The following is an 11,939-nucleotide window of genomic DNA, read 5'->3' on the forward strand; positions in this document are numbered from 1 at the left end:
ACTTCACATGAAAACAGGCTAAATGCTTTAAAAGCAGTAGACAGTGGAGGCTGGTATCCTACTGAACACGATTATATAGTATTCACCCACTGCGCTACCATCAGGAGAATTCTTTCCTAGTCCAGGATCTACCACTAACTGCATCTTCTCCAAGTGCCAGCCTGTTAGTTTGAAGACAGGTAAGGACGGCGAAACAAAGACATGATTTAGAGCAAATGTTCTCAATAAGGGGCAGGAGTGAAGGGGGCACTGGGGAGTGGGAGGCACGGCAGAACCAGCTGTGAGGCTTCTTCAAACTACACACGGCCCCTCCCTAAACTCCTCCACCCTGATCCCCGCACAGTTACCCCCCCAGAGTGAGCCACTGTTGCTGTTACTATGGGAGTACGACAGACCCAGAAAAACTTTCCCAGGTTTTGAGTGTAAGCTCTTTGAGGGATGGGACCGAGATTTAGGCTTCTTAGCGATATCCAGAGGGCATCTAAGACAGGGTTTTCCTGTCTCTACCTGCGCCTCCAACCTCAGCTCCTTCCCTCCCCTCCGCCACACCCTACACTTCTCCTATCATCCTGAGCTTCTCCTGCTTGCCTGTAAGGCCATGTCTTTCATCATCTGTCACCACCTGCAGGAGACACGGGTGACCGGCTACCTAACAGCCCAACAGGCAAGGCAGTCTCGTTTTCTGCCTTGCTAACCGAATTCCGATTTTCAGATAGGGGCACCAACGTGCTCAGGGAAGGTGACCCCTCCCCCAGCTCCAGAACACTGCTGGGCCACGACAATCACAGCCACCCTCTCCTCCCTTGCCAGTGACTGGCTCAGCACGGGCGTATGACCATTCTGGACAGTGACACAGGGAACCTCTGAGAAATTCTGACCTTTGTTATCTAGAGAATCACTGAGAAGCAAGCCCTCTCCCTCCCTTTCTGCTCTAGATGTTATCACGTGAAGGCGTGATGGAGCTCCAGTCACCCTGGGGCAGGGCAGGGAAAACCCAGAGAATCTTCAAGAAGCCAACCCAGAACTGGGGCCACTTTGAACCGCCTACCTCTAGACTTCTTAAGCAAGACAGTAAAGTAACCTAACTAGTGTTACTTACAACAGAAAGTACCCTACCACACCACACCACACCGCTTGGCCTGGGAAGTCCCTGCAACTTTTCCTCCTACTATCCCCTACTATCTTCAATTTAGAGCTCAAGTACAGTTTCCTTGGGAAGTCTTTGCTTGTCCCCAGACGGTTGCACAGTCCCAGACTCTGTTCTCTGCACATCTGCCTCTCCAACTAGACCGTGAGCTTCTCAAAAGCAAACATGTCCACCCTTGGCAGAGGCCCTGGTGTATGCCGGACATTTATTAAATGTTGAATGAATGGATGAACCAACAAGTAAACAATAAAACAAGGAATCAAAGGAGGAACATGCAGGATGCCTTCCTTGCCTGGGATAAGACTTGACAATTGACAGATGGAACATGGCACCCAGGCAGTCTACACTCTACTAAAGACTTCCTTTAGGCGGTGGTGAGCAAAGGCAGAGAGAGTGCAATGAACAGGTCCTATTTTATCTGCCCAGAAGTCAGAGCTCTCATTGGGAACTGTCCCTGCCCAATCCCCAGCACCTGGGGTGGAATTGACTATCACAGTGGCACCTGAGCAAAGTACCCACTGCTACGGTGGAAACCCACTCCCCGTCCACTGAGATGGCTTGGCCCCGCTTTGGTCTACTGTATCAATAACGTTTGCTATAAGGATGGAGGTGACGGAAGAAGAGGGAGACATCCCTCCTATCCCCCCCTCTCTCTAAAGGAACAGATAAGCCTGAGATGCCAGTGCTTTTTATCACTCCAGACTAAGAACAGTCAACACAGAGGGAAAAAGAGAGAGAACAATCCCGGCAACCCTATGTGAGCCCCTGGATCAAGCTATGCCTAAAGCTAAAACCCTCAGCCTTTTCATTTATGTGACCCAATCAATTTCTATACTGCATAAAGCAATTTTCAAGTGACCAAACCCAACCCAAAGAAAAGAATTCTGACAAATACAGTCAGTAATGATGAAAGCAAGCCGATAACATCCCTTCTATATTCAGGACCTGTGCACTGTCACCTCTCAAACTTGACTTCTAGAATGGTGGCAGGAAGTAAAACTGCCTGGAGGAGGCCTAGCCATGAACAAGTGAGAGTGGAAAAAATGCCACCCCCCAAAACACACACCACCACTACCCCCTTCCCTCCTAAAGGAGGGTACTCTGAGCCTCCTGGATCTCCCTTCTGTTCAGAAAGGAGTGGGGACCTCTGGGAGGCACGAAGTGTTACATTAACACATAGGGGAAAAATGGAGAGAACTTTCATCAAGCAACGTGCTATGGGCTTTATGAACATCGCATAACTTAAGGCCATTGTAATGATTATAATACCCTTTTTACCTTTGAGCAAACTGAGAATCAGCGAAGTTAAGCAACTTGCTCAAGGTCACACAACTAGTAACTAGAATTTAAATGCTAGACTTTTTCCACTTTATCACACCGATGGCCAGGGCCTGGGAGATGCAGCGCACCTGCGCACCCCTGCCTCCACCCCAACCCCCGACAGCGCCCCAGGACACACAGCCCTGGATGGAGCCTTACAAGCGCAGGCCCCTGGAGTCAGAGCAGCCTTACATACCCAGTTTTTTGGAAGCCCCAGGTAACTAACCCAGGTGTATGTCGGACACTCAACACCAGCACCAAAAGTAAAGCGCCGGGCAGACTGAGCAGCGGCACCTGAGCGGCCCCTGGGAAGCGCCGCAGAAGGAGAGGCGGGCGCTTGCTCCGGTCTCCCCCGCGGGCCTGAGCCCCCCGCGCAGCTCCGCGCTCTCCGCAGCAGTGGGGCCCCCAGCCTCCCCTCTCCCCACCAGCGCCGCAGACAGAGCGCCTCCGCGCCGCCCGGGCCGCTCAGAGACCCACGCAGCCCCGGCCCTGTCCCTGCGCCCGCCCCCGCCCCCAGCTCCAGCCCGGTGCAGAGGGTCGCAGCTGTTCGCCCCCAGGAAGCTACGGGACCCCGACCCCTACGCTGTGCCGCGACCCCGGCGCGCTCGCTCCCCCGGCGCGCCAGGCAGGGGAGCCCCGCACTGCCCGCCGCAGCCGCTCGGCCCCGCAGGACCCGGGCGCGGGGCCCGCCGTCCCCCGCCGACCGCCGCCCCCACCCCCACCCCGCTGCGCCCGCCCGACTCACCAGCGCCGCCGCGCTCGCCGGGCCTGTCCGCGCGTCCGGCCGGCTCCCTGCTCCCGGCTCCCGGTCCCGGCTAGGAGCTCACTGGCGGCGGGCTGGCGTTGGTGCGGCTCCTCCCCGCCCCGAGCCACCTGGGATGCCCGGGAAGGGGCGGGGCCGAGACAGGTGGGCCCCGCCCGCCGCGAGCAGCCCGGGCCTCGGGCTCTTCGGGAATTCTCCGCGGGTGGAAGGGAGGCCCCGGCGGCCGCGTAATAGGGCACACCTGGGACGGTTAGTTCTTGGGAAGCGGCGGGGAGCCCGGGCCCGGCCTGTTTCCACACAGCCTGGCCCGCTGGGGAAGTGGCTCGCAGAGCGTGGGAGCCGGACCCCGCTGAGAAGGAAGAGGGGAGGCCAGCCCCTTTCTTTGTGGGCTGTAGAAACCGAGTAACCGAGACCCTCAGGGTGAATATGATGGGGCCAGGGGCAAGTTACTTCAGAACTGGAAGAGCTCAGAAAAGCCTTTTCCCACCATTCCACCCTCCCCCATCCCCACTTCACACACCCCACTTTATTAGGTAACCCAGAATTTTAAGTTCACTGGTTCTGGAATCAGATCATTTAGGTTAGAATCCATTCCCCACTTACAAGGTGTGTTAATCTCTCTATGCCCCAGTTTCCTCATCTAAAAAATGAAGATAATACTAGTATATCATAGGAAAAAGCTGGGAGACATAAAAAGAATACCCTACCTTCAGTGAGCAGCTACTTTGTGCTATCCACGATTCCAGGTGCTTAGGTTCTCTTTTGAGTTGACTTTAGAGTAGGAATTCTTCATCAAGGATCACAGACCTTGAAACTGGATTCCGCCTTCTGCCTACACACATTTTTTCCTGAAGAGAGCATCCACAGCTGTCCTTAGATTTGCAAAAAGCCTTGGGTCTCAAGACTAGTTAGGAATCATTGCCTTCCAGACTTAGCCAACAGTTTTAGAGCTGGCAGACTTGTGAGAGATCACACAGGCCAAACATCCTTGAGAATGAAGATCACCGGGATGCCCGCCCAACACTCAGATCACTGCTCCCGAGAATTCCGATTCTGGAGAGCGGAGTGGTTTGGGAATAAGCACTTCAGGTGCAATTCACTGACAGGTGAGCCTAGGAAACTGATCTCATCCAAACTTCTCATTTCTCAGGCGAGGTAACAGGCCTAGGGATCGGTTCACTTGGAATCACCTTCCAGCCTGCATCTGCCAAGGAGCCTATCTTCCAAGTGAAGCCCTCACCCCACCTGAACCAAGGGAAAGAAATGTTTCTCCCTCCACAACGCAGCTTCACACAAGGAGCAATTAGCAAACAAAACAGGCTTCTTTCAAGAGGAAAATAAAATGCGCAGCTACCTCTGGGTTAGCCCTTTAAATCTCAAAGAAGCCTGGAGCGTTCTTGCCAGGACTTCGGATACCTCCCTCCAGTACCCAGCCCCTCAGCCTGGCCCATCCCCCTCCACATACCCCACCGTATCTAGCTCTACTATTTGAACAGCTGAGGCTATTCAGCTAACACTTTCAAGTGACATCCTACAAAAATGTAGATGTTTTGTTCCACTTCCTAAGGCTACAGGCTAATTAGACCCTGAAACAGAGGACTTCGGTCTGATGCCATTTCACTGTGTGAGGCCCACAGTGGGAAACACTTCTTTCCAGGCAGATCTTGGCAAGTACTGAGTCTGAGGCAAGAACAGGGCAGGCAGCAGCTGCAGCAAGAGTGGTTGTTTCAGGGATGCCCAAAAATGTCAACCCAAGAATTATCAGGCAAAGTCCAGAATATTCCCTTTTTGACTGGTGAGATTCTCTCCGTGCTTACCAAGGGCAGCCAAGGATGCATGTGTGTCTTTGGGGTTTTGGTGTTCACCACTCACAAAGTCCTGATGTAGCAGAAAGTTGAAATAACCTTCCCAAAGTGAGTTGAGCAAACCTCTCACATACAAGGCAAGCAGGAAAAATTTCCAAGGTGGCATGCTGTGGCAGTACCATTTCCCTGAGAAGAAGACTATAAAAAGATGCAGCTGGCCCTCTCAGCCCTGTGCTTGACCCTGAGGATGGGCAGCAAATCAGCTTTTCCATATTTATCCCTCAGTATTATCTTTTACCCTCACGAGGACTGTGGATCAGTGTGAATTTGCTTAGCTGTCTAAAACACATCAACCAGGGATGGGCTTGCCCTCTTTGGCTTGGTTTCAGAGTGAGTACAGAAGCATGGACTACAAATGCATGGGTCTGCTGACAAGGTTGTTGGCTACAAAAACGCCCAAATGCCTTTGTTGCTGTATTTGTAAACCCAGGAAGAAGCTCTTGGTTATTCCAAATTTACTCTTACTTTCGAAGGCAACACAAACATACTTATCATCTTTTTAATTTGCTAAGTCAATGAGGAACTGAAATACCAGTGTGGAGCAAATTCTTTGTGTAAAATCAGAGTTCTAGTATCATGAACACACCAAGCAAAATCTGCCTCAGGACTTTTGCACTTACTGTTCCTTCTGCTTGGAACTCTCTCCAGATCTTTGCAAGCCCGGCTCCTTCAATCATTCACAGAGGCCTTCCCTGACCACCCAAGCCATGTAGTAGCACAGCAGCCTGTTCTGTTTTCTTCACAGCACTTAACTGTACTGAATCATTTTAGAAAGTGTTGGTCACTGGTTTATAATTTGCCTCTAAGAAAATGAAGACTTTATCTTATTTACCACCTGTCCCCAGCTCAAACAACAATGCTGAGTACAAAGCAGGTGCTCAAATCTTTGCGGGAATCTTGATGAATGCTCACATTTTTGCAGCAGGCTCTGAGTGCAACACATGGAGATGTCAGCTGCTCCTATACATTGCTTAGGCCTGGGAATAAGCTCTGGTCTAGGAGTAAAGCAGGATTTCAGCTCAGTCTCTCTATGCCCCTCAGCAGCCATGTGACCCTGGGAGAGCTTAGCTTTCCTGGTTAAGATCGTGGGCTCTATGGACTTCCCTGGCAGTCCAGTGGTTAAGACTCCATGCTCCCAACTCAGGGGACACAGGTTTGATCCCTGGTCGGGTATGAAATGAAAATAAAAATGAAAAAAAAAACCAAAAAGAACATGGGCTCTGGAGCAGCTCCAACACTTCCTAGCTCTGTGATGTTGGACAACTCACTTCACCTCTCCACACCTCACCACATCTGCCTGTGGGGAGAATAACAGTACCACCTCATTCATCCCTGGTGAAGAGATTCCAGAACGCACATGCAGGACAGGCTATCGCCGTGAGCCAGGCGTGGTGCCAAGTGCTTCACTTCACAGAGAGATTAGGTAACTAGTGTGAGGCACTCAGGTAATCCAGGGAAGAGTGGGAGCTACTGGAACTCTGGTCCAGAAGCTGCTGAAGTCCACTCTTGATCACCAGGGTCCTGGTACATAGTACACACACAACAAATGACTGTGGCAAAACATTTCCACACAACTGACCTCAAGCCAGGCTTGGCCTCATGTCAGAGAGGCGTCCGCTGCCATCAGAGTGGCTGTGACTAGCTTCGTCTTTGTGGGCCAGCGGTTGGTGCAGCAGAGTGAACCCTGAGTAGAGCGAGGTGCTCTGGGCTCGGGCTCTCCAAGTGTGAGGTGAGGGGAGTCATGTAACCCCTCTGGGTAGAGCCAAATGTGTCCCAACGTCCTTCATAGGCTTCTCTTCTACTCTATTAGTGGTGGGTCTGTATTTCTTCCAAGAACACCCCAATTTTTTGGCCCAATATCGTAAAGTGTAATCCACTTTAAAAGGCACTAACAACAAGGTCCTAATGTATAGCACGGGGCAACTATGTTCAGTATCCTGTGATAAACCATAATGTAAAAGAATATAAAAAAAGAATGTACATATGTGTATAACTGAGTCACTTTGCTTACAGCAGAGATTGGCACTACACCGTAAATCAACTATACTTCAATTTTTTAAAAAGGCACTATTCATTTACAACAGTTCACAGGGAAAATTGGGAATGGCAGAAACTTTTTTTTTTAATAAATTTATTTATTTATTTATTTTTGGCCGCATTGGGTCTTTGTTGCTGCGCACGGGCTTTCTCTAGTTGTGGCGAGCGGGGGCTGCTCTTTCACTGCGGTGCGCAGGGTTCTCGTTGCGGTGGCTTCTCTTGTTGAGGAGCATGGGCTGTAGGCGCGTGGGCTTCAGTAGTTGTGGCACAGAGGCTCAGTAGTTGTGGCTCACGGGGTTAGTTGCTCCGCGGCATGTGGGATCTTCCCGGACCAGGGCTCGAACCTGTGTCCCCTGCATTGGCACGCAGAGGACTGAAATAAAAAGGAATCGGAGCTCTAGAGCCCAAACAAACCATGTGACCTCAGACAAGTTACTTGAACTCTGGGGATTTTGGTTTTCTCCTGGGTGTAAGGTCTGCAAGGAGGTGGGTATAAAGCAGAGGCCACGGCCACAGCCCTCTCCTGTTTATGAGTGGCAGGCCACGCACAGAGGGCAGCACCGTGCAGTCAGTTCCTGCCTATAGTGCATGTGGTGGCAGGAGGGGAGCTTTCGGGTCCCAGGCACTTTCTAGCAGAGGGAGCAGACAGCTTGTGTCCAGATGCTGAGTGTGTGCTTTTGTGTTCCGGCTTGGCTAAATGGCTCCTTGAGCATCCCTGAGCTCACTTTGGGGAACTTGTTAAGCTCCTACAAAGATGCTGCCGGGCTGTAGGCTCTCAGCACTAGCTGTAATTATTGGGAATCTGAATAGACTTGATTCATGATCTCGTGTCAGGGCGTTGAGTGGGGAGCATTGGCGGGAGCCCTCAGTATGCACAGAGGTGGAAACTCGCCCTAAACACTGCTCACTGCAGTTCTCAGGAGGGAGAGCATTTTCTCTCCCCATGAAACAGCCTAAGAGCAGACTTTCCCCCAAAGAAGAGAGTGGAGCAGTGGGAAGAGGGAGGACCCTAAATGGAGAGCTCCAATGAGATTCCATTTCACTGGTAGAATCAGATGACTCCTGGGGTCTCCTCACAGCCTTCTCTCTTACTCTAAGTATCCGTGATGCTAAGTGAAGGTATAGCTGGAGTCCAAGGCAAAAACACCTTCTCCTGGGAAGTATTTGATAATAACTATTAAAAACAAGGCAACAGGCCCCAAATGGAGTCACTTATGCTCAGCCCCATGTCACCAAACCGAGACGAGACTGAATTACAGTTTCGGCTCTCCCAGAAATGGAATCTTAAACCAGGCAATAGGGAATCGCCTGATCGGCACTGGTTAGGTCATCTACCTTACAGACCCCTGCCATTCCCTAAAGGAAACTGACCTTGCAATAACCAACCTGCTTTTTGCCTCTTTGTTCCTGCTCCCTTCTGCCTATAAAAGTCTTTCATTTTGTACAGCTCCCCTGAGCTTCTTTCTATCTGCTAGACTGGATGCTGCCCGATTCATGAATCACTGAATAAAGCCAAATAAGATCTTTAAGATTTACTCCGTTGAATTTTATTTTTCAACATAACAATCCCTTACTTCTATAAGATGCTTGCACACAATTTCTCATCTGATCCTCACAACAAACCAAAGAGTGGAGGGCAGTGGGCTACAAATCTCCATAATTCAGGTATGGAGATGAGGTCACTGAGATGCTACACAGTTAAACAACTTGACCACATCCCACAGTTGGTCCATGGGAGGTAGAGTCAGATCCAGGTCCCAAGTCCATCATTCTTTCCATTTAGGATGACTGAGTAGCATCCCTGCTTGATGGCCAGGGCTGCAGGGGTATTTTGCCGCTGTGTACATGTCCCAGAAGGGGGCACTGCAGGGCAGCAAGGACGCCTGGGCTGCTGGTTGGGGTCTGGCTCGCAGGCAGCCAGGTTGCCACTGGCTGAAGGAATTAGCATCCCGTGACCTAGACACACCTACCATCAGCCTGTCCTTCCCAACCCTGCAGTAGCCCACCAGAAGCATCCTCAGACAGGAGAAGCACAGGTAAAGGGAGTCTGCGGTAAAGTGGGGGGCTCAGGGGGAACCCCACTAGTGCTGTTCCTGCCCCCTTCTGTAGCTGGACGTGCACATGCATGTGTGGTATGATTGGCATGTTTACTTTTTCTAAAACTTAAAGCACTAAAGTGAGATCCTATTAATCACCATGACAGGGCTGGAGGTTAGGTACGGGGCAGCTATTATCAGCACAGCTCCCTGAGAGTCTTCTCCGAGGCCTCACACAGATCTGGGTGGGATGAGGGAACCCACCCAGTGCCCCCTCAAAACTTTCCCTTAGAGCCGGCTCACCTGGGACAAGAGAACGCTGCTTTATTTTTAGCTTGAGAAGCTGAGGAATATAGGTTATATATTTTAAAATGCAAGCAGAGAAAATTAGTGTCCTAAAGAGAAAAACACGTCAACATGGATAAGTGAAATTCTTACTACACACAGTTTGAAAACCGTGACACAAGTGATTGCTACACTTTCTAAGTGTCCGCTATATATGAAAAAGATTCTACTCCGTTGAATCTTTTCCTCCAGAAGCCCTACAGTTGTATGTTATCAGGCCCCCCTGCTGTGAGGCATCTGTTATTATTTCAATGATTCTTTCCTAGATGCTTTTGATTGCTTAAAGTAATTCAAAAAACAAGAAGGTCTCAGATTCCTATGAAAGGAGAAAACACAGAAAAGTTGCAAAGGAAGAACACTTTGTATGAATTCTTTACAAAAGGATTTTTGAGGCTGCTTGCTGGTTATCACTACACACACACACACACACACACACACACACACACACAGCACTGTTCTGAGCAACAGTGTTACTAGCTGTGGAGAGCACACACCTTAGGACCAGTCTTCCCGGGTTTCAATCTTGGCTTCTCCTCCCAGCTGTGAGACCTTGGGCAAGTTAATTAACCTCTCTGTGCCCGTTTACTCCCCGCTAAAGTGGAGATAATGGTGCCTACTTCATGGAGTTATTAGGAGGATTAGATGGACTAATACATGTAAAGCACTTAATACAGTGTCTGGCACACCGCCAGGATAGTCTCTCGCCTTAATGCACTGCCTACTGCAGCTTTCCAAGCATTACGAGGTTCTGGTGCTGGTACACGTCATCGGGAGCAAGTTTGCCAATTTCTCTCATTTTGGGTATACATTCTGAAGGAGTAAAGTATCTTTTTAGGTGAATTTTTTGAAAAGCTATCCTATGAGAATGATTTGCAGTCTGGTCACTTGGAGGACTGAGGGTCTGAAGGGTCCCAGAAAGAGAGAGGGGCTCCAAACAGAACCTCCTTCGGCACTGGGGAAGCAAAGCAGGTGGAGGAGTCCAGCCTTTGCATCCATGGTGCATCACAAGTGGAAAGATCCACAGGGATTACCTGCAAATCTTTTATTTTGAGCCCAGCTAACCACACAGAAATCGGTGTTTTCTCTGCAGATTGGCTGAAGAACCACCAAATGCCAAAGGGAAAATAAAAATCCCATGGCTCAGGATGCATTTGTCAAGTGAGCCCACATTTTTTCATCTGATGTGTCACCCGAGAGATACCTCCCACTCCTGTTCAATTTATTATGTACATAAGACAAATCACAAGATGTAACCTGTCACAAATGCTAGAATTAAACCTGCAAATACACACGTCACCGGTAATTGCCTCGGCAGATTATAGCTTCCATTCCACATTCTACCACAGTTGCTCTAGCTCTGTAGTACTTCCAAGGCATAGCCCGAGCACCGTTCAGAGCTCAATAGAACAGGAAACCTCGGGAAAGGCTCACAGGAACCCGGGGAACAGTGGGTGTCAGTGCAGACCTACTGCACTGCAGAGCTGCTTGTCCTGGAACCTATAGGGTCACTTCCCAGTGATACTGAAATGTGCTTTGTCATCAGGCCCTTTCAAAGGATTGCTTTCCCATCTTAAATAAACAGGCTTCAGCCTAAATATTCATCCACGATGTTTGAAGTTTTACTACCTAAGTCACCTTTAACAATCTGATACTTGGTAACTGCCTCTTCCAAGTTCTTTGGAGAATAACAAATTCAAGGAGATGGATAAGACATCATAAAAGCACATCATTTGCAGTGCCCTCAGTTCCACTTATAAAATCTTTATTTGGCATCCATCTTTCCACTTTTAATTGATGAAGGCAGTTTATTGTCTGGCTCCCATGCAACATTAACCAAACCAAGAACGAGAATGAGGGTGTTTTACATACACAAGGCCGTGCAAAGCCACAGGATTTCAGTGACCCGAGGTAGGGAAGTCTCCTTGCTAAGAGAGCAGATAAAAATAATCCTGTGTCCTGCCATTTGTTATTCTCCGACGGCTTCACACTCTGGCATCCTCTCACAAGATTTCAGACCTGTACATTAATAGTAATAATCAGTAAGCTAAACAGGAATACAAACACCCCAACACTTCTCAAAAGACACCAATAACCTTTCAATATATGCAGAGGTCCAAGGCATTAGTTGAAGAATGCCAATGAGCTAAAACATATTATTAGAATAAGTGCCTTTCTTGGACAAGAAGAAATTCAGAAATTCAGCTAATACACTGGTCTATTGCACCTAAACTCAATCCCACTTTTTAAAAAGTTAAGACACTTATTGACATAGGCGGCTGTCTTTTCAGTGCTGAAGGAACAAATGTCAGGTTTTCTTGGGTCCTCAAGGAAGGAAAAATTTAAATACAGATATTCAAGCAAAGTAAAAGACAGAAAGGTCACGGTTGACCTTGCTCAGCCTTTGAATTCGGGCAGCTGCTCACTGA

General features: G+C 49.4%; 1 protein-coding gene across 1 annotated transcript in view; it reads right to left on the bottom strand.

Annotated features, from left to right (window-relative positions):
• LYPD6B (LY6/PLAUR domain containing 6B) overlaps positions 1-3,252 on the bottom strand; it is a 239,010-nt gene extending 235,758 nt beyond the window's left edge. The window contains exon 1 of the mRNA XM_068543990.1: positions 3,213-3,252. The gene's annotated coding sequence lies outside the window, so the exon portion shown is untranslated. The remainder of the gene's footprint in view (positions 1-3,212) is intronic.
• Positions 3,253-11,939: the final 8,687 nt, after the last annotated feature.

This window comes from Eschrichtius robustus, chromosome 5, assembly GCF_028021215.1.
Source record: "Eschrichtius robustus isolate mEscRob2 chromosome 5, mEscRob2.pri, whole genome shotgun sequence".
In the NCBI taxonomy this organism is placed as follows: Eukaryota; Metazoa; Chordata; class Mammalia; order Artiodactyla; family Eschrichtiidae; genus Eschrichtius; species Eschrichtius robustus.